Source organism: Chanodichthys erythropterus, chromosome 16 (assembly GCF_024489055.1).
Source record: "Chanodichthys erythropterus isolate Z2021 chromosome 16, ASM2448905v1, whole genome shotgun sequence".
Classification (NCBI taxonomy): Eukaryota; Metazoa; Chordata; class Actinopteri; order Cypriniformes; family Xenocyprididae; genus Chanodichthys; species Chanodichthys erythropterus.
Window position 1 is genome coordinate 15,803,365 of NC_090236.1, and position 20,574 is coordinate 15,823,938.

Consider the following 20,574-nt stretch of genomic DNA (forward strand, 5'->3'; position numbering starts at 1 on the left):
CGCTGCTGCAATTTAGCGACAGAAACGCGAGGCAGAAATGAGTGAGAATGCGACAGCGGTGATAGAGCACAATATGTTACACGCTGAAATAAATTCATAAAACGTAGGAATTCCGTTGAACTTTGGGTATACACACAGCACAGGACCAACTTCGAGTGAAGTTTTGATCAGTCACCAGACACCTGGCGTTATCGAGTGAACACCGAATCTGACAGGTAGGATTCAAAGACTGCGTGTATATCACAGATTATCAAAACATTCCTTCCACTTTTGTAAAAATCAGTTTCACAAGAACTTGGATTTTATCGGGTAAAACAAATTAAGAGGAAATTGTTAACGTTACGTTTCCTCATATCTCAGTCCTCGCGCCGATCTCAAGAATTCACCTGAGGAAAGTGAGTGGCGGGAATTTGACTTAAAGATTCATCCTAAGTCTAGGAGTAAGTATTTATCTGCGTACATATGTTTGAGTTTTGACAACAACAACAACAAAAAAAAAAAAAAAAACGCGTCCAATGGTAGTTTAGTAAGAGGTGTTCGGTTTACCATAACAATGAAACTCCTCATGTAACTTAACAGTTCTTGTGGAAGAAAAATTCCCATCTCTTTTTACCAATTTCTCTGTAAGGAGGGCTCCAATGTTTCGTACTTCAAGACTAAATCAAAATTGAGTCACTTTACCTACTTCAGCACACAGAGCTGGATGAAACAGTCGCCACTTCATATGTCGAGACCTTTTTTTTTTCTCTCAGATAATCGTCGTTCTTGTTGCATCTTAATTTGTGACATAAGAAGCAACAGGAGCAGCCTCATTGCTGCATTGTTATTTGAGTTACTGACTCTGTGAACAAAGAAAGACTTACTTTGTTATCAGTGCTGAATTACAGTCATGCAGGACAAAAGGTTGATTCAGAGGGGGAATGTATTACTGCTTTAGAGCTCAGGGTCACACATATAGCTGCAGTTGTTGCTCTTAACCTACATTGTAGCACAATGTAAAAGTGTGAGCAAGTTGCGTAATGACTGGCATAAAAAGTGTCATCATTTGTATAATGGCAGCACAGCGTGACTCATCCAGGCCTGCAGGTAAGGGGTGTGTGTTTCTGAGAGAAGATGCCTGCTGCAGACCTTCAGTGTATTTGCGAGGTGATGAATGGTTTGAGGCCGCCTATGCAGTAGTTTCTTGCTTTTTTGTTTGTAGGCTCTCTAATGTTCTGCCTTTCCTACTAGTGCACAGTTTATAGGAGATAAGCACTGTTGTTCAATAAACGTTACCCCTAGGCTGTGTATCTTGGTCTATGTGTGATAAGTATCCCTACATGTAAAGGCAAGCCAGGCTGCAAAACCCGCTGCCGCACAGCTCTTCTTTTATGATCGTGGTGAAAAGAGTTGACTGAAGACAGACACAGATCCTCTTGCCCCAAGGAAGATTTTGTTCTATGATACCTGGGAATCAATGGTTTGATTTGACGTCTACATTTCTCTGGAACTACACCGTTCCCTCAGTGTCATTATTATTTTGTCTTCTACTTTTGACAAACTGCGTTGCACGCTTGACCTCACTGAGGTGCACCAGATGTTAAAGTATCAATCAGTTTCAGCCTCACAGTGACTGCATCATAATTTAAAAGAAAATCACATGGACATAAGCCTTTAAAAGGGGATTGAAATTCACAGAAATTCAGGAATCAAGTTGATAACCAACACCATGCTTGTGTAGTCAGCAGACTGCTGACTCAGGTGAATGCTTTCATTTTGACAGGCTCAGTGATCCCTGGATTTCCTCCACTGGCTGTGTGCCCAAAGTTAATAGCAGCATCCCTTCACCACTTAGAAATGCGGCCACATGCCAGTCTTCTCTATGACAGGCCGAGTCCAAACTGGTAACAGTTTCTGATGAGAGATCACAGATTAAACTGCTTGCATGAGTTGTTGGCTCTGTTGAAAACCACATTGAGCCCTTCAGCCAATTTTTGTATGCGTGTGTACAGTGTGTTATTATAAGTGAAGCATTTAGACCAGTCAATTTCACAGCAGTTTGGACTCTTAACTGCTCATTGACTTGTGCACAAAGTCCAGAACAGATCAATGCGTTACTGGATTTATTAGCTCGTTGTGATGTGTGCCTGTTTTTCTCCCTCTGCGTCTATGGTGGTGACTTATTCATGACCTGTTTCATATATCATGTTTTATTTGAGGTTTTGCCCATGATGTAATTGTTGTTAACATTTAGCTGTGCCCACTCCCAGCTCTCAGCCCCCAATGTTTACTCATGGTGGTGCGCTTTACGTCAGTCGTCTGCTTGTACGTTAATAGTGCTTTCATTAATGTTGTTCTCTTGTGCAGAGTAATACCTCTGCCAAAAACATTTCTAGTCCTGCTTTGACGTAATCTTCACTATCATAGCTCATGATAGTGAACACTGCCGCTGAGCATGACATGCTGTGCGCTACTGGCCGTTAATGGCAGGACATGAGAGATGACAGAGAGATATCCAGATTTCACATCAGGGCAATTTTCTCCCACATCCCATTTAATTTGAAAGGTTACTTTACAAAGGTTGGGATATTCAGTTATTGTCAGATCTGGGCAGGACTAAGTTGTTTGCTTGTTTTATGTAGTTTAGACTAATTCACATAGAGATTATTATCCTTATGTTGTAAATGTTTATTACAACCAATTTGAAATGTCTTAAAGGTATAATTAGTTGGATAAAACTTCTAGTTGCAATCTGTGCAGGTGCAGTATTTGTTTGATAGCAAGCTGACAGCATTATTAACCTCTGACAATTTGTTCTTTGTAATTATGTCCATTCGTTTGTTAACCTTATGTATTACTAACCAAAACTATGGGGTGAGTTTAGCCTTTAGAAAATATGTTGTGTTGTGTCACCAAATAGAGATGAATATCCGGTTGCCCTGAGGCAACACATTGATTTCTTTCATTTTACACTTGAATGGGTTGTCATGTCGTCATTTTTTTTTTTTTTTTTTTTTTAATGACTGACCATGGGAACACACATGTATTGTGGATGGAAGCGTTTTTGTTTGTTTTCCCGCAAGCATTCAGTATAATACCTCTTTGTATCATTAGCAGTGCAACCAGGATGTTGAATAAGCTTTTTCTTATTTTATCATATTAGTCTCCATTTGCCATGATCAAGTGAATAGGTTCAGGAGACATACTTCCAGTCTGTTGACTGGTTAGTCAACATTACCGTAACAAAGGTTCCTGTGGGTCTTTAAAGGGTTAGTTCACCTAAAAATGAAAAGTCTAATTTATTACTCACCCTCATGCCGTTCCACACCTGTAAGACCTTCGTTAATCTTCAGAACACAAATTAAGATATTTTAGTTTAAATCCGATGACTAGGTGAGGCCTGCATAACCAGCAATGACATTTCCTCTCTCAAGATCCATTAATGTACCAAAAACATATTTAAATCAGTTCATGTGAGTACAGTGGTTCAATATAATATTATAAAGCAATAATCGAATCATGATTCAGATCGCATATCAAACCGCCAAACTGCTGAAATCACGTGACTTTGCCGCTCCGAACTGCTGATTCGACATGCTGATTCATTATGCTCCGACGCTTCCTGAAGCAGTGTAGTATAGTGATGAAATCGGCCATCACTATATACGTTTGTCATATAAATCTACTATAAATCTACTACAATGCGTTATCTCCTATTTTAACAAAATGTCAAGCGAAACCAGAAAGGCAAGCCAGGCAAACATAATATATTTTACCATCAGACTAAAATACGACTGAAATGTCTCTCTACATAGCTAGAGTTTAGTCCTTAAATTGAAGAAAAAAAATCTAGGTGTCCTGCAGCAGAACATTTTGTGCTTTGTCTCTTAGATTGTAAGATCATTCTTAAAATGTGAGTCACTTTATAACACCAATTTACATCTTCACTTGTTAGTGGGTGGCAGACACTGGACAATTACACTAAAACAATGACACATTTGCATTGAAATGTCTAATGGAGCATGTTGACAGATTACAGGTGCTGGTCATATAATTAGAATATCATCAAAAAGTTGATTTCACTAATTCCATTCAAAAAGTGAAACTTGTATATTATATTCATTCATTATACACAGATTGATATATTTCAAATGTTTATTTTTTTTTTTTAATTTTGATGATTATAACTGACAACTAAGGAAAATCCCAAATTCAGTATCTCAGAAAATTAGAATATCGTGAAAAGGTTCAATATTGAAGACACCTGGGGTGTATTCCAGAAAGCAGGGTTAACTTACTGTCACACATACCCTGAACTCTCGGTTGATTAACCCAAACCTTGCTTATTTGAGGTATGCTGGTTCCAAAAATGCATCCGGGAGTAAGTTCAGCCAACCCAGAGTATGTTCCGGGTTAACACATAAGACATTTTCAACAAAGCGATAAATCGATGATTCACCATGGAAACAGACGCTAAAAAAAAGCGCGCCATTCTACTTCATTCTTCTTCTTTTGTTTAATGGCGATTCACATAACCTACTTGGTGCACATCACCACCTATTGGGTGGTTATGCAATCATATTTTTTAATCTTAATATTGTTTGTTTGATGCTAATTATTTAATAAGATATCACATATATATGTATTTTATTATAGATCCATGTGTGAGATGACAATAAAATAAATTCATATATTAAATTAATAAACATAACATGACACCTTGCACAAGGAGGGCAAGACACAAAAGGTCATTGTAAAAGAGGCTGGCTGTTCACAGAGCTCTGTGTCCAAGCACATTAATAGAGAGGCAAAGGGAAGGAAAAGATGTGGTAGAAAAAAGTGTACAAGCAACAGGGATAACCACACCCTGGAGAGGATTGTGAAACAAAACCCATTCAAAAATGTGGGGGAGATTCACAAAGAGTGGACTGCAGCTGGAGTCAGTGCTTCAAGAACCACTACGCACAGACGTATGCAAGACATGGGTTTCAGCTGTCGCATTCCTTGTCAAGCCACTCTTGAACAACGGACCGCGTCAGAAGCGTCTCGTCTGGGATAAAGACAAAAAGGACTGGACTGCTGCTGAGTGGTCCAAAGTTATGTTCTCTGATGAAAGTAAATTTTGCATTTCCTTTGGAAATCAGGGTCCCAGAGTCTGGAGGAAGAGAGGAGAGGCACACAATCCACGTTGCTTGAGGTCCAGTGTAAAGTTTCCACAGTCAGTGATGGTTTGGGATGCCATGTCATCTGCTGGTGTTGGTCCACTGTGTTTTCTGAGGTCCAAGGTCAACGCAGCCGTATACCAGAAGCACTTCATGCTTCCTGCTGCTGACTAACTTTATGGAGATGCAGATTTAATTTTCCAACAGGACTTGGCACCTGCACACAGTGCCAAATCTACCAGTACCTGGTTTAAGGACCATGGTATCCCTGTTCTTAATTGGCCAGCAAACTCACCTGACCTTAACCCCATAGAAAATCTATGGGGTATTGGGTAGAGGAAGATGCGATATGCCAGACCCAACAATGCAGAAGAGCTGAAGGCCACTATCAGAGCAACCTGGGCTCTCAGAACACCTGAGCAGTGCCACAGACCGACCGACTCCATGCCACGCCGCTTTGCTGCAGTAATTCAGGTAAAAGGAGCCCCAACTAAGTATTGAGTGCTGTACATGCTCATACTTTTCGTGTTCATACTTTTCAGTTGGCCAGGATTTCTAAAAATCCTTTCTTTGTATTGGTCTTAAGGAATATTCTAATTTTCTGAGATACTGAATTTGGGATTTTCCTTAGTTGTCAGTTATAATCATCAAAATTAAAAGAAATAAACATTTGAAATATATCAGTCTGTGTGTAATGAATGAATATAATATACAAGTTTCACTTTTTGAATGGAATTAGTGAAATAAATCAACTTTTTGATATTCTAATTATATGACCAGCACCTGTATACCACTTTACTCTTTTCAGGTCATTTTTTGATGTAGATGTGGCATCCAGGTTCAACCTTTGTGCAGTAGTCTCATGTATCATGTTGAGACATGATAATCAGAACACATGCATTGTTTCTCTGTTGTGAATTAGAATTAATTATGCATATTGTTTAGGGTCATCAAAAGTACTGTCACTTCAGTACTAGGGCTGCACGATATTGGAAAAAAAAACTGACATTGCGATATTTTGTTTTTCTGCTATATATATATATATATATATATATTAAAAAAATCATTCTAGGATGACTGGGGTTTTGTAGGTGAGTGAATACGATTAGAAAATAATGAACAAATTATAAGCATAGATAAATGTAAGAGAACAAAGATAAAAAAATAAATAAATAGTGCTTTATATATTTCAGCTAAGTTTAACAGTATTCAGGTACAGAAGCTCCACAGTGCAATAGGGTGACAGTAACAAGACAAGGCACAGATAATATAAAGAATAGAAGAATAATTTACAAATATACAAGATAAAGTGCAAAAAAAAACCCAATATATAATATAGACAATTTGTATTTACAGTTATGTGTGCAAATTGAAATTGTAAAATAACACTGCATAGTCTTCACTGTATAAATTAAATATAATTAATCTGGGTTAAAACTACAAAAGTGATATGTCTTTTTGTCTCTTGTTGTTTAACATTCATGACAGAAAGCAGCAGGGGCTTCTGTCACTTTAAGATGGAACACGTGGTGCGGATCAAAAATAGTTCAATTGTAAAGCCATAATCAATTATGAGAAAAGACGATCTTTTACATGCATTTTAACTATTTTTCTTCATGTATGTGTCCGTTCAGGCACAAATAGACGTGGAAGAGAATGGCATGCGATGTTCAGGTGCATCTGCATGGCTCTGTGAGTGTGTGCACATAAAACAGCCGCACATTCAAAATTGAGCTCTTTCACGTCTTTGTGCACTCAAATGGTTTAAAATGTCTTTAATGTTTAAACTGACAGGACCTAAACATGTTCAAATGATAAACTTTCATAGTATGATGGTCAAACTTTGCAGTTAATCAGAGGATCAACATGCATTTTGAACCGTGTCTGGTTCATACAGATTAACGATCCCTACTAAACACTGCACTTCCTACGACATGACTATCGCGGTTGCGCACATCACGATTTCGATGCTAAAACGATATACCGTGCAGCCCTATTCAGTACTAAGTCGGTACTGAACTTTAAAAAATGTGACCATACCAGCATTTCTGCAGTATTGGTAGTACCAAGTACCAGGTATATTCGGTACCCGCTGATAGACGGGTGCTTTCAAATACTTCTGTGTAAGCACTCTGTGAAGAGCATCAAAGGTTTCTATTTACAATTTTCTATTTATTTTTTGAAGTGTTGATCATTGTAGATCATTGACATATCAATTGAGTGCTTGAACGCAGTGGCCAATCAGATGTTTAAGTTAGTCAGAATCTGCTGAACACCGCTCAAAACACCAGTAGTGTCTGTTAGAGTAGTTTTCCATCAACTGACATGAAAGAGGAGCCAAGAGTGGTCCTCCTCCCTTGTAAAGATGACGTTATGCAGCTCATCACAGATGTAATGAAGAGAAGAATTACTCAGCACAGCTCCCTATGATTCAGCATTCATGGTGTAGTGTAGGTGTGTAATGTTTGAATATCATCATCCTAAAGAAGTTGATGAATTTCTTGCTGTCCCACACAGTCTCAGAGTAGTCAGGCTTTTGCTTTACCCTCCATTGTTCATGATACAGTTACAGAATCTTGCATTCACTCTGTTTATTTAAGAGCCTAAAGTTAATTTTTCAGATACATGAGCACCCTGTCAACCAACTCCCTGCCTGTGGCTCCATTTCTTATGTCTACACTGCCTGGCAATAGTTTCAAGCACTGTGTCTAACTTATGAGTGAAGCTGTTGTTCATGCTGACTTCCTTATATGATTCATACGGTTCATGCTTGTCAATTGTGACATCATGGACCAAATTCAAACAACAGTGACTTGCTATAACGTTAATCCTTTGTTCAGCCTGGTTCAGATTTTCTGTTCAGTCACAAAATTTAAATGCTGTGGTTTAGAAAGTGTTAATTTAGAGGGCCACGTGTTATACGGCATGCTGTACCAGCACAGTACCCTGGTATAATATAATTTCAGTACCGGATCTGTACTACAATTCAGCACAGTTGAAAAAGTTAAGTTAATGTGAGATTCATTAAATGGGTCAATGACATGTAAAGAAGAGTAAAAACCTTTTAATAATCTAGTTTAAAACTCCTATTTTGAAAGCTTTTGTACAAAGATTGATCCAAACCGTTGCCATTGACCTAATATAAAAATATATTTATATTTTGGTGAGAAAAGTGTTTCTAGATTCAAAGGGATGGCAAAAAAATGAGAAGCACTGTTTGCATGAATACTCGGGTTAATATGTAGAAAAGGTGAGGTGATGTGGCTATCTACTGTTAGAGAATGCTTAAAACTCTATCTGGTACAGTGAATGACTGCTGTTATTGTGGCACACTGAATGCAGATCACAGAGCGCCATGGCACTGTGCCCTCACTGTGGTGCCATGATGTCAGTGGCACTCAGTGCTTTGAAATGTGCACAGGCACGCAATTTCTGTGTGTTGTCATTTTGTCTGGAAGTTGTGCTTTGTCACAAGTTGGAACCAACAGTGATCGCCTACAGAGATGAGAAGATTAGTGATAGTTTGGTAAAGCAGTTTCCTCCCACAATGCCCCAAACACAGCCCTTTCCCTGAACTCTAATTGCATAATGTTTTTCTTTCGGCTGAAAAAATCAGTCATCTGCCCTCAGTCCCCACAAGAAGTTACCCAGGACTGCAGAGGAAATGTACCACTGTGTATGTTTGTGTGTGGACAAAAGTATTCTTTGTGAACAGGAGAGTAGAATGGGCTGGTGTGTCTGACTCTAAACTGCCTGTTACTTGCTGTAGGTGGAGGTTTGGTGGCCATGTGAATCAGACTGATTCAGGACATGGCGCCTGGTGGCATTCCTAAGCTTCCCACTGACTGGTGACTGGGCACAGACTCCGCCCATTAACCACTATCCCTCCCAGCCATGCCACTGCCTGCCTGCTGTGTCATGTCTGACATAATTGAAACACATACACATACAGTGTGACAGCCTACACAGTGAGATCTTTGAGTGTTTCCATTTAATACATGCGTTATAGATACTACATTCCTCTAATATCACAGGTCATAGATGGCTATATTTGTTTCAAACCATTTCTACAGAAAGTCATACTTTTGTCTATGGTGTCTTAAAGTGAATCAGGTGTGTTAGATTAACGTTACAAGAGGTCCAGGCTTCCAGCATTTTCTATCCTCCCACCCTTCATGCATCCTTAAGACTAAAAGACTTGAGGTGCAATAAACCCCAATAATGTAGTAAATCAATTTTAGCTGTGCATAGAAATATCATCTCACGAGTTTTGCGTCATCTGATTGGCTCTTCTGATCTGCCTTTATAGAGACCACCTATCAAACTTGATCAAATGATTATATTCTAACGGTTGGCACACCCTTAAATTTGATGTGCAATTCAGACAATAAATGCACTTATTTAACTTATTTAACAGGCTGTAGTAGGGGTGGGCGCTATACTGGTATGAAAGTGACTACCGGTATTATGTTGTGCCATGATTAGGGTTGGGAATCGTGAGAAATTTTCCGGTTCCGATTCCGGTTCTGCCTAACGATTCTGGTTCCATTAAAATAATTAAACAACTATTAAAAAATAGTAGTAAGGGAAAAATGCACAATACTCGACTCAAACAGTCCTTTTTGTGTAAAATTAATTTAACATACTGTTAATCTTAACAAATTCGTTAACACTTTACAATAAGGTTCATTAGTTACATTAACTACATTAACATGAACTAATAATGAACTGCATTTCTACAGCATTTATAATCTTTGCTAATGTTAATTTCAACATTTACTTTATTAAAATCAAGAGTTGTATTTGTTAACAGTAGTTAATGCACTATGAAGTAATATGAACAAACTCTGAACGGCTGTATTTTTATTAACATTAACAAAGATTAAAAAATACAGTAACAAAGGTACTACTGATGGTTAGTTCATAAATGAACCTTATAAAGTGTTACCACAAATTAGATAAGATGTTTGAATAAACATGTAAGATTCAGACAGGTGAAAGTAGATGTAAGTTAGATTCATAAAGACTTGTTTCTGACAGAATGATTCATTGATAGACACATTTTAACAGTAAATTTGTTGCCATCTAGTGGCGTAACAATGCAATTGATACAGTCGTCACCTTCAGAACAGAAGGTAATTCTTTATACAATAAACATCAGCGTTTCTATCTGAAGAATAAACTTTTGTATACTTCTGTTATAATTGGAATAGGCCTATTTGTCACACAAAAATAATGATACTGTGCTTTTGAAAAGACTGTTTGTGAAGCTGTTACATTACAACTCTCTTCAGATCAACGGCAGCGCGAACGCAGGTTTGAATGTCGCGATTTTACTTTTGTCAAAGGTTTAATATACAGGGGCGATCATGTGGGTGATGAAATCGAGAACGCAATCTTTTTAAAGATTAATCGTGCAGGTTTGGGCACATCTCTTTCTCGCTCTCTATTGAAATCTTGCGTATATGAGTAGAGCCGTGCGAGGGCTTTTCAGTGCATTCATTGCTATAATATTCATGATGTGAGACGTCTCTATGAAAGGATACGCTCCCCGCACTTCGACCACCCATCACACCAGAACCGTTTTCGGAACCAAAACTTAGAAATCTTGCACGGTTCCGGTTCTTTTAAAAAAATACTACCGGTTCCGGATGAGAACCGGTTCTCGGTTCCCAACCCTAGCCATGATATAGATTTTGCTGTACCGTGGATACCGTTAAATATTCATGAATTCTACTTTTGCATTTATATTGTTTTGTAACTTAACACTAGTAGTAATAATAATATAGTTGAGGGTGAATGTTAAACTTTTTGTCCTCTACTGTGTCCAATGCCTTACTACACAGGCATTAGTAATCAAACACAGAGAGCATTGTTACGGTTCAAATTAATAGAGTACAAACCGCCTACTCAAGAACACAACAGCAACAAACAAGCATGCATATAGGCAATAGGGGTGGGGGAAAAAATAGATGCATAGATGCAACGATTCTGGATCGATTCTGAGCTTTAGTTTTTAACCGCATATGCCCGATGAAGCTGCGTGTGCTTGGTGCGTGTCCACTGGCATGGAGCAGAGCGAGCATTTTCAGTTCATTCCTACTGAAGTTGATTCATTGCACAGGGTATGAGAGAGCTGTGAGAAACACATACTTTGCTTGATGCAGGGTTCCTACGCGGTTTGGGAAAAGTATGGAAAAGTATGGAATTTGATTTTGAGTAATTTCCAGGTCTGGAAAAGTATGGAAAAATATTTGTGTTTCCAGACTATTGTCTCTATTCAGTTTTCTAATTTATTATACCTGCAAACTAGACACTTTACAGCGAAATTAGCTCTTTTGAATCAAAATACATAACTTATGTGAACGTGTAGATCCAAAGAGGTTTTTTTCAGGGCGAGCGCGTGTCTCAGGATTCTCACATGAATGGAAAATGGCCTACTTTCCCATAGACTGGAGTGAGTCGGCATCTTTCTTGGTGCTCTGTGGCGTGATAGATCGCTGTAGCGCTCGTGAACCGACCATCTCTTCTGCTTTACTAGTTACAGCACAAAATAAACATGATTGAACATCCACAGGAATGTTGAAAGATAAAGTACAACTTACTGAATTCTGTATCACATGCAATCGATCAATCATTGTTTCAACTGCAGAAAGGCATCAATAAAACAGCATGTAAAAATATCACATTTAGCCTACCTCAGAAAAGCCGTTCAATGGCCAAAAACGTCTCAGGTTACGTATGTAACCATGGTTCCCTGAGACAGGGAACGAGACTCTGCGTTGCCACGCTTTGGGGAACGTCACACGTGACTCGGTGTCTGAAAAACCAACTATCCAACAACTCCAATGCTCATTGGCCGGCGACAGCCTATGACGTCATAGGGGCGCGACCCGGAAGTATAAAAGCGCGCCCGCGGGAGCAGTCATTATCCATCGTCTTGAAGGGACTGCCCAGCAGGCCGCCTGAAGCATGGCAAAGGAACGCAGAGTCTCGTTCCCTGTCTCAGGGAACCATGGTTACATACGTAACCTGAGACGTTCCCTTTCGAGGGGAACTCAACTCTGCGTTGCCACGCTTTGGGGAACGATATACCAACGCCGCCATGCTTAAGGAGAGTGCCTGCCAAAAAAGTATGGCTGAGGCAAAGACCTCAAGGCAGTTCTCAAACTGCCCAGCAACTCCCCCTCGGGTCACACCAGGCTGTCAGTGACAGCATTCCCTTTGGCCAACAGCCCAAGCTGAACTTCCAAAAGGCTACTACCTTTTTCTCTCAACAAATAGAGCCTAAAGAAATCGCTAAGGCATCCGGGACCCACTTTCCCGAAGGAAAAAGTGGTCCCTTTAAGGGAATGTGGCCAAGGAACCAAAGGGAATGGTCTGGTCTTATATGGGAACAGACTCAGCCCAGGTCTGAATACAGAGCCTCTAGAATGCATTCTTGAAGAAGAAAATAGGTAAGAGTGACTGCAAAAAGGCAGAAACCAGCTCAGACCCACGCGTAGAGACGGGCATCCTGGAGAGCAGAACTCAGCAGAATGCTATGAACCCTCATATCGAGGGGAGATAATCCGCTCACCTAGGATCTACCCAGTGCTTAATTAACGCACTGAGGAGGCTGTGCGCTGAAAACCCTGCAAAAGGGGAGCACAAACCAGCCTAGGGCTGATTCTAAAGATGGGGCCTGATGAAGGCCTAACCATCATAACCAGCTTAGGGAGCTAAGCACTATTACCAGACTCAACCCCAAGGGGGAAGCGCAGAGCTCACCTAACAGGTAGACTATGCCAAGAGCACATAATCATGGAGGCCCGGGAGGGACTTACAACATGACAACAGAAGTATACTCCATCAGCTCGTGGTAGTGTTTAGGTCCCAAGCCAGGTAAACAACCCGCAAAAGAGGGGGTGGAATCTACCACTTGGGCCCCTGGCCAGCGAAAGTGTATATGACTAGTTCTCAGGGAGAAATACACCCAAAACAAACACCAGTATATCCAATAAAGGCGGCCCGCAGGCTTATCATCCTTCAGGACACATGGCGTAAGTCTCGTGGCCGTTTCCAGGAGCACAAAGATCCAACCTAAGCGCTAGGTGGCTCTTAGCTCAACTAGAATCATCGACTCAGAGGCAACAATAGGTTAAACCAAACCTCAGTAAGGTTTCACTACTGACATCTCATCCAGAGCCGCACAGAAATACACAATCTGTGCCAACACGTAAACTAAAAAGGAGGCCTGAAGGGGCCTGCCGATTCAATGACACGTGGCTTCAGTTCGTGAATTTCCAGGGAACCAAGCTACAGGGAACCAGCTCTAACCCAATAAACTATGGGAAGCTAACTGCTACCTGTGCTAGTCTACACTTTCCAAACAGGCAAAGTACCCTAAGTTCTGTGACTAAAGGGAACCATACACAACCAACATGGCTTAAGGGAGGCTAGTTGAGCCTGCTACCTCAAACAACATGCTGCAGGGCCTGAAGCAGTGTAAAACCAAAAAACAGTATGTGAGCAGACTGAAATCTATTACACAGCAGTATAAAACTATTGCTAACTAGAAGGAGGCTGAACAGTCTAGCCTACAATCACCGTTATATGCAATATAGCTGATAAACAGATAACTGAAAGGGAGCTGACAGATACTAACTTTTCTCAAAAAGTGATCTAGCTACCCTGAGTATGCAATCCAACAGGTGATGCACTCAGTAACCCTGGGGAAGGGATTCACCAAACACTTACATAGAGGCTGCTTTTTAGAAGGCCTACTATCATAAGCGGGTGCCAACCTGTGGCAGCATATCAAGCTCACATACCAAATGTAGGGCAAGCGTCTAGAACTCAAAGGAAACTTTGAAATACACGCCATATGACAGAGAGAAAAAATAAAATAATTGCTACAGATTCTCAAATCTGTTCCAAGCCTTAGAGGACAGAGCTAAAATGCTGGCATAGTCAACTCAAACTTGAAAATATCAAGTGGCTCGGAAGAAAATATTTTTTCCTCTCAGCATGAATGTTCTAGAGAGTGGGGCCTAGCAACATTAATAGCATAAACTTATCTACGCAAAGATAAGGGCCTACCACCTGAGAAACAGCATCAGGTCTCTAACAAAGCAGTCTAAAAACCTAGCTGTTATACTCATCGTTGCACCTACAAAAGCAATGGGATAATCTGGGCCAAAAATTCAGCCACTCCCTCAGGAGAAGGCCAAAACTAAAATACATATGGGAATTAATTATACATACACCATACATACACTTAGTTCTAGCCTGGCCAAAAACATACAGGCCTATTCAAAATAACAGGCGCTATAATAAGCCTGATCTCTACCTCGAAATTCAGATAAGAAATACAGCAAAGATCACAGCCATCGCGCTGGGCGGCCAGTTAGGAACGCCACAAACGCATAAACTGAAGTGATGAGCGCCAGCTCAAACTATACTGACAACAGTCGAACGGCAGAACATACAGAGAGAAAACTGAACAGCAGCCATTCTGTGGCTCGCTCAGTCAGTCTCAACACTCCAGTTTTTTGCCCAAAAAACCCCCATTACATAATTACTGTTACACATTCAGGAAACAATACAGGAATAAAAACCAAGGTCGAACATTTAAGCGATTAAATCAGACCTCGTCTTACCTTCCCACGGCTCGAAGACCAGAGATTCCTTCCACGTACTTTCATAGTAGAAGAATGATATCCCCGGTTCCATAAGCCTACGAACCTTATCACTATCAAGCCAGAAGACGGGCCTTCAGAAAAAGTTTCATCATGGGCCGGCCACCGGCCTGACTGTTCAAAGGTGTTATCCTGAACGTGCACAGATTAAAATTAAAAACATATCCCGGGAGGACGAAGAAAAGGGGTGAAGGAAAGTACCAAATCCTCCCTCGCCCAGAGAGGAGAGCAATCAGCGGCGTTGATCACGCCGCCGATCGATCACCTCCCTCAGATCACCTCTCCTTTTCTTCGCATCCCGCCGCTTCTGAGACCTACTCCGAGGTGGAGGAGGTGCTCGAGCGGCGACGCTGGATCTCTGACCCTGCCTCTGAGCCTCGGCTCGAGGCGGACCAGAGCCTCCCGGTTGTCTGGGCCCAGAATCGGACCTGAGCGGCCGTTTGCTTAGTGGCATGGAGAGCCAAATCCGTAGTTTGGCGCAGCTCAGCCACCGCATCAGGGGACAAACCCTGCCCCTGATCCAGGTCCTTCAGCAGGTCAGCCTGGTACGCTTGCAACACCGCCATTGTGTGCAAAGCAGCACCAGCCTGACCCGCAGCAGCATATGCTCTGCCGTTCAAACGAGATGTCATCTTAAGGGGTTTAGACGGCAGAACCGGAGCTTTCAGTGTCGGCGCGCTACCCGTGACGAGATAGTTGGCAAACGTCTCGTCAATGGGGGGCATCGACACATACCCATGCTGGCCCAATTCCTCCACATCAGCGAAATTCCCCCGCTGATGCAAATGAATCCTGGCCAAGTATGGGTTCTTCCATGCCCTCCCCACCTCAACATGTAGGTCGGGAAGGAATGGAAGGCTCGCAGGAATTATAGGGTTGTGGTCGGATAGAAACCGTTCGTCCAATCTGCCACGAACGGGCTCTTTCCTGACGCGCTGCCACGGCAGCTGCAGCCTGCCTGCAGCGCGTTCCACAACCTCCAATAATTCCACATATGCTGGACACGGAGGCTTGGAAGGGAAAGAAGCAACCTCAGCCACTTCTCCCTCTTCCAAAGCCATCTCCTGCTCTCGGGGGCTCTCAGCCAGAAGAGCACTCGCTCCTGGATCCGATGATGTCAAGGAGATGGCATCATTGTCATCCAGAAGCTCATCCCCGCCAGCCGCCGCTTGAGGTTGAGAGACCGTGACACCTCTCTCAAACTTAGCGGCGAGCTCCACCTGTGACCCCCATGAATGCAGCCGCCGCTCGGCCTCAGCACGAGCAGGACCAGATCCACCGGGCACAGGTGCAGACGTCTCTCCCCTCGAGAAGAGCGTCAGGCGGGAACGGAGCGTTCTCATGGGAAAACGCTCACACAGCTCACAGCCAGTGTTCTCAAACGCCGACCGTGCGTGCTCTTCTCCCAGACATAACACACATAGGGTGTGAGGATCCTCCGGGGTCAGAAACCTTGGACAAGGATCCGCACACTTCCTAAAACTTTTGCCCTCAGACATAGTTTAAGATACTCACAGTTTGAATTAGAGAAACGGACAGTGGCAAGACACAGGCAGTCCCTGAAAGACAAAAAGATAATGACTGCTCCCGCGGGCGCGCTTTTATACTTCCGGGTCGCGCCCCTATGACGTCATAGGCTGTTGCCGGCCAATGAGCATTGGAGTTGTTGGATAGTTGGTTTTTCAGACACCGAGTCACGTGTGACGTTCCCCAAAGCGTGGCAACGCAGAGTTGAGTTCCCTTCGAAAGGGAACTCATTATTCAGCTACAAAAATGTACTTCAAGAGGAGCATTTTGCTAAATATGTGCACTATAGGCTATCGCATATTCATTGTATTTGTACTTAACATGTGCTTCGATAATAAACGCATAAATCTGTTTCATGACAGCCACCATTTAAATGTTTAGGCCTAAATAAAAAAAAAAGTAGAGTAGAAAAATAATTGTCATTAAAAATTTATATAAACTTCCTTATGTGTAATTTAGCCTATATGAAAGTAGCTTGCAAATCAGTTTTAACCAATTATTATAATGATGTACCAGCTGTGGTTCCTTGTATAATTTACAGCATTAGTTGAGAGAATTTTTTTTTTTCTTTGAGGAAATTTGCCATGTACTTGACCTGATAGGCCCCAAATGAATCAATATTGAATCGAAGGTAATCAAATCAAAATCAAATCGCAAGCTTCTGAATCAAAATCGCATTCAATTGTGAAATTTGTGTCAATTCTCAGCCCTACTATCAATAATTTATTATTATGTATTTTTATTTTTTTTTTTACTTGAAGCAAATGTTGGTTTTCCCATTTATGTTGTTGTCAGAGTGCACCAGAATGCTTCATTTACATGTAAAAATCACAAAAATCTTCTCCTGGGGGAGGATGCCCCCCGACCCCCCCCACACATCACCTTTTACACCTCTTTTTACTTTGCAGATGTTTATAAACTTATGAATTTCTAAAATATTACAGAAACTGATACTGCGCTTGTGTAAGCTACTCATACTCGTAGGCTACTCTATAGAAATGTTTTGATACCAACAAATACTGACAACAGAACAGAATGGATAAATCAGAGAAGGATGTCTATGAAATGTGTCGAGTTATTAGAATGTTAAATGAAGTATTTACGCCTGTGTAGCGAGTGGTATGGTCAGAAAGGGAAACAAAGTCACTACCCTTTTAAACAGGGAATATATTAGTACTTGTAGATTAATCCACAACAGAAGTCACACAGGAACGTAGTTTTAAGAAGAGAAGGGCCTAGACGTGAATACTAAATACAAAACTTTATTTCAACAATCAAACACTGATTTAAAAATCACTGAAAGACTGTAAGAACCCTACTACAAACATGAAGCAGAGAAAACATAGAAAAGGAGACCGAGGCTTACCAATGGCAGAAAAACGCTTGGAAGGAGGTCTGGAAATTCTCTGGAAAAGTATGGAATTTTGAAATGGAAAATGTGTAGGAACCCTGTTGATGTTACTTGCAGTTTGTGGTCTCACTTGCCGGTAGGCCTATTTTCCTTACAAATGCTCTACGAAGGCATCATTTATGTTGTTTAAAATGCCGTGGGCTTGTATATTAAAAATATGAAATTCACTGACAGAAGGCTGCTTTCGATTTCAAATTTTCACGTGCGCTTTGTGAAGAGCGCTCGCGTATACGGCTGTGTGTGACTAGTGCTTAAATGTAGGACAGAAACTTCTTATATTTCAAGAGATCTGTGCATTAGTCTGGATGCAGCTTATTAGATCCCCCCTCTATGTCATCAGTAATAATCAAACAACCGTAAAACTGAGAAAGTGACAAATCACTCACAGCTCTTGAATGGAAAATGTTCTGAAAGCACTCTTCGTTTATTGCTTGCAATGTTTCGTTGTTCCTCCTTTATTATTTACTAGGCGACTAACTTGTTTTGAAACTTTATATCCCTATTTAAAATTATTAACATACAGTTCTATTAATTTATTTTTGAACTTGTAATTATTTAAAAAGTAGGCTACTTAGAATTCCATATGTAATTTAAAAAATAATTAATAAAAAAAATTAAATTAATAAGAGAAAAAAGTATCAAGAATCCTTTTGGAATCGTGACTCCCAGAATTGGATCGGATCATGAGGTGCCTAAAGATTCCATTTCCCACCCCTAGATAAGATACATATATTGTCTGTAATTTAACTAAGGTTTACTAAAATGTGATTCCATTTTTTTTTTTCTCATATCGCGATATAATATCGATATTGTCTGGACAGTGGAAAATATCGTGATATGAATTTTAGCTCATGCACAGACCATCTCTTCCTCTTTATATGAATGAACATCAGAAATTATGTTAAAAGAAACAACTTACTGAAATGTTTCATATCTCATGTAATCGCTCAATCAGTGTTTTAAGTCAAGTTTAGGAGTCTAGATGTAGTAACTGTCAGTTTTAGGAAGAAGTTTAATCACGTGTAATTGTTAGATATTACAAATAGGGATGTGCGTTAGAGATCTGCTATGGGTTCAGGTTAAAGGGATTGTTCACCCAAAAATGAAAATTCTATCATAATTTACTCACTCTCAGGTTGTTCCAAACCTGTATAAATTTATTTGTTCTGCTGAACGCAAAGGAAGATATTTTGAAGAAAGTTTGTAACCAGGCTGCTTTGGGCCACCATTGACTTCTATAGTAGGAAAAAAAAAAAAATACTATGGAAGTCAATGGTGGCCCGAAGCAGTCGGGTTGCAAACTTTCTTTAAAGTAACTACCTTTACATTCAGTAGTACAATGAAATGTATACAGGTTTGGAACAACCTAAGGGTGAATAAATGATGATAGAATTTTCATTTTTGGGTGAACTATCACTTTAAGGTTTCATGAATAGCTTTGGGTTCGGTTCGAGTTTGTAACTAAGAAAAACTATATAGGCTATATAAGATTTGTGTGCTGTCTGCTGTGTTGTGGCCGAAAGAGCGTGCAAGTTTGGGAGCACATTTATATAGCCTATAATATATATATTAACAGAATTGTTTGCACATTTGCTCTCACACGCTCTTTTGGTCACAACACATCACACTCATAGCTAAAAGTTTGAGTGACGTGTACTAAGATGAAACATTACTGAGGGAAAACTTATTATAGTGCCAACTGCAGGGAAAGCTGGACTACAAATTCTACAGAATAATAGGGAAAACATTTGTCAGACACAGTCACTCCTCGTGTTTGCTGCATAACAGGTGAGCCAAGGCATATCATAAAATTTAACACAAACCTCTAAAATTACAACACAATAATGTGTGTAGTGAATGGGTCTCATTCATGAAACATTCGTAAATATACGAGTAAATATGTGAGTGATTTGCGCGTAAAGAGACCTTCCCGAAAACTCTTCTCCTGATTCACAAATACTTCGAAAACGTCAGAAGTGATAGTGAAATGTGTGTATGTTATTGAATTCCAATCAGTCGTAAATGGGACTCGCGTGTACACTCATTCTTAATTACCATAAATCCCGCCCATTAAATCCGACTGACAACTATATATGGGCATCATTTTATGACACCAAACGAAGGATTTTGGATTTGCTATTACTGGCTCTCACAATAAAAGTAAAAAGAAAAAAACTTATGTAATTACTATATATAATATTTTTTTCAAAATGCTCTGTAATGTACCTTAAGTTGAATTAAAATGCAGCCTTATTAATGACCAAAACTTTTGGATGTTAAACGCACTATTTACATGTGGCTGGGAGCAGGTGTAGATTTCTTTCGTACCAACTAGCATTTGGAAAATACAAACATTTTTATGAATCCGAAAATTTACGCCAGAACCACTTTACACATGATTTACACACACATTCGTTCTGATTGTTTCATGAATGAGACCCAATGAGTGTAAACTGAGCACAACGCAAATCAAATAGTCGTGCTGCAGTCTCTCAGAAATCAGAGCTTTATCAAAAAATCAAAAATTCTACTATTTGATATATTTAAATGTTTAAAACCTTGTATGATATGATACACAAGCGTAAGCTCTATGAATGAAATGAGCACAACGTATTCGTAAATCAAATAGGCGCGCTTCTCTCGTGTCTCTCAGAAATCACCTTTGTCCAGAGCAGGCTACTATCATCTATAACACTACTTACATCATACACATTTTGTATTATTTGATATGTGTATGTAAATGTTTTAAAACATTGTACATGTGATACATGATTGAGTGCAAACTATACTAAATTAAGCGCGAGTCAAATTTTTA

The 20,574-nt window shown here is 40.3% G+C and overlaps 1 protein-coding gene across 4 annotated transcripts in view; it reads left to right on the forward strand.

The window, feature by feature from the left end:
• Positions 1–20,574, forward strand: part of tnk2b (tyrosine kinase, non-receptor, 2b) — a 156,277-nt gene continuing 135,703 nt past the window's right edge. For 3 of the 4 annotated variants that reach the window (XM_067361957.1, XM_067361958.1, XM_067361962.1), the window contains exon 1: positions 1–215. The gene's annotated coding sequence lies outside the window, so the exon portion shown is untranslated. Of the gene's footprint in view, positions 216–360; positions 441–20,574 lie in introns of all 4 variants that reach the window. The other variant, XM_067361959.1, reaches the window with a different exon arrangement.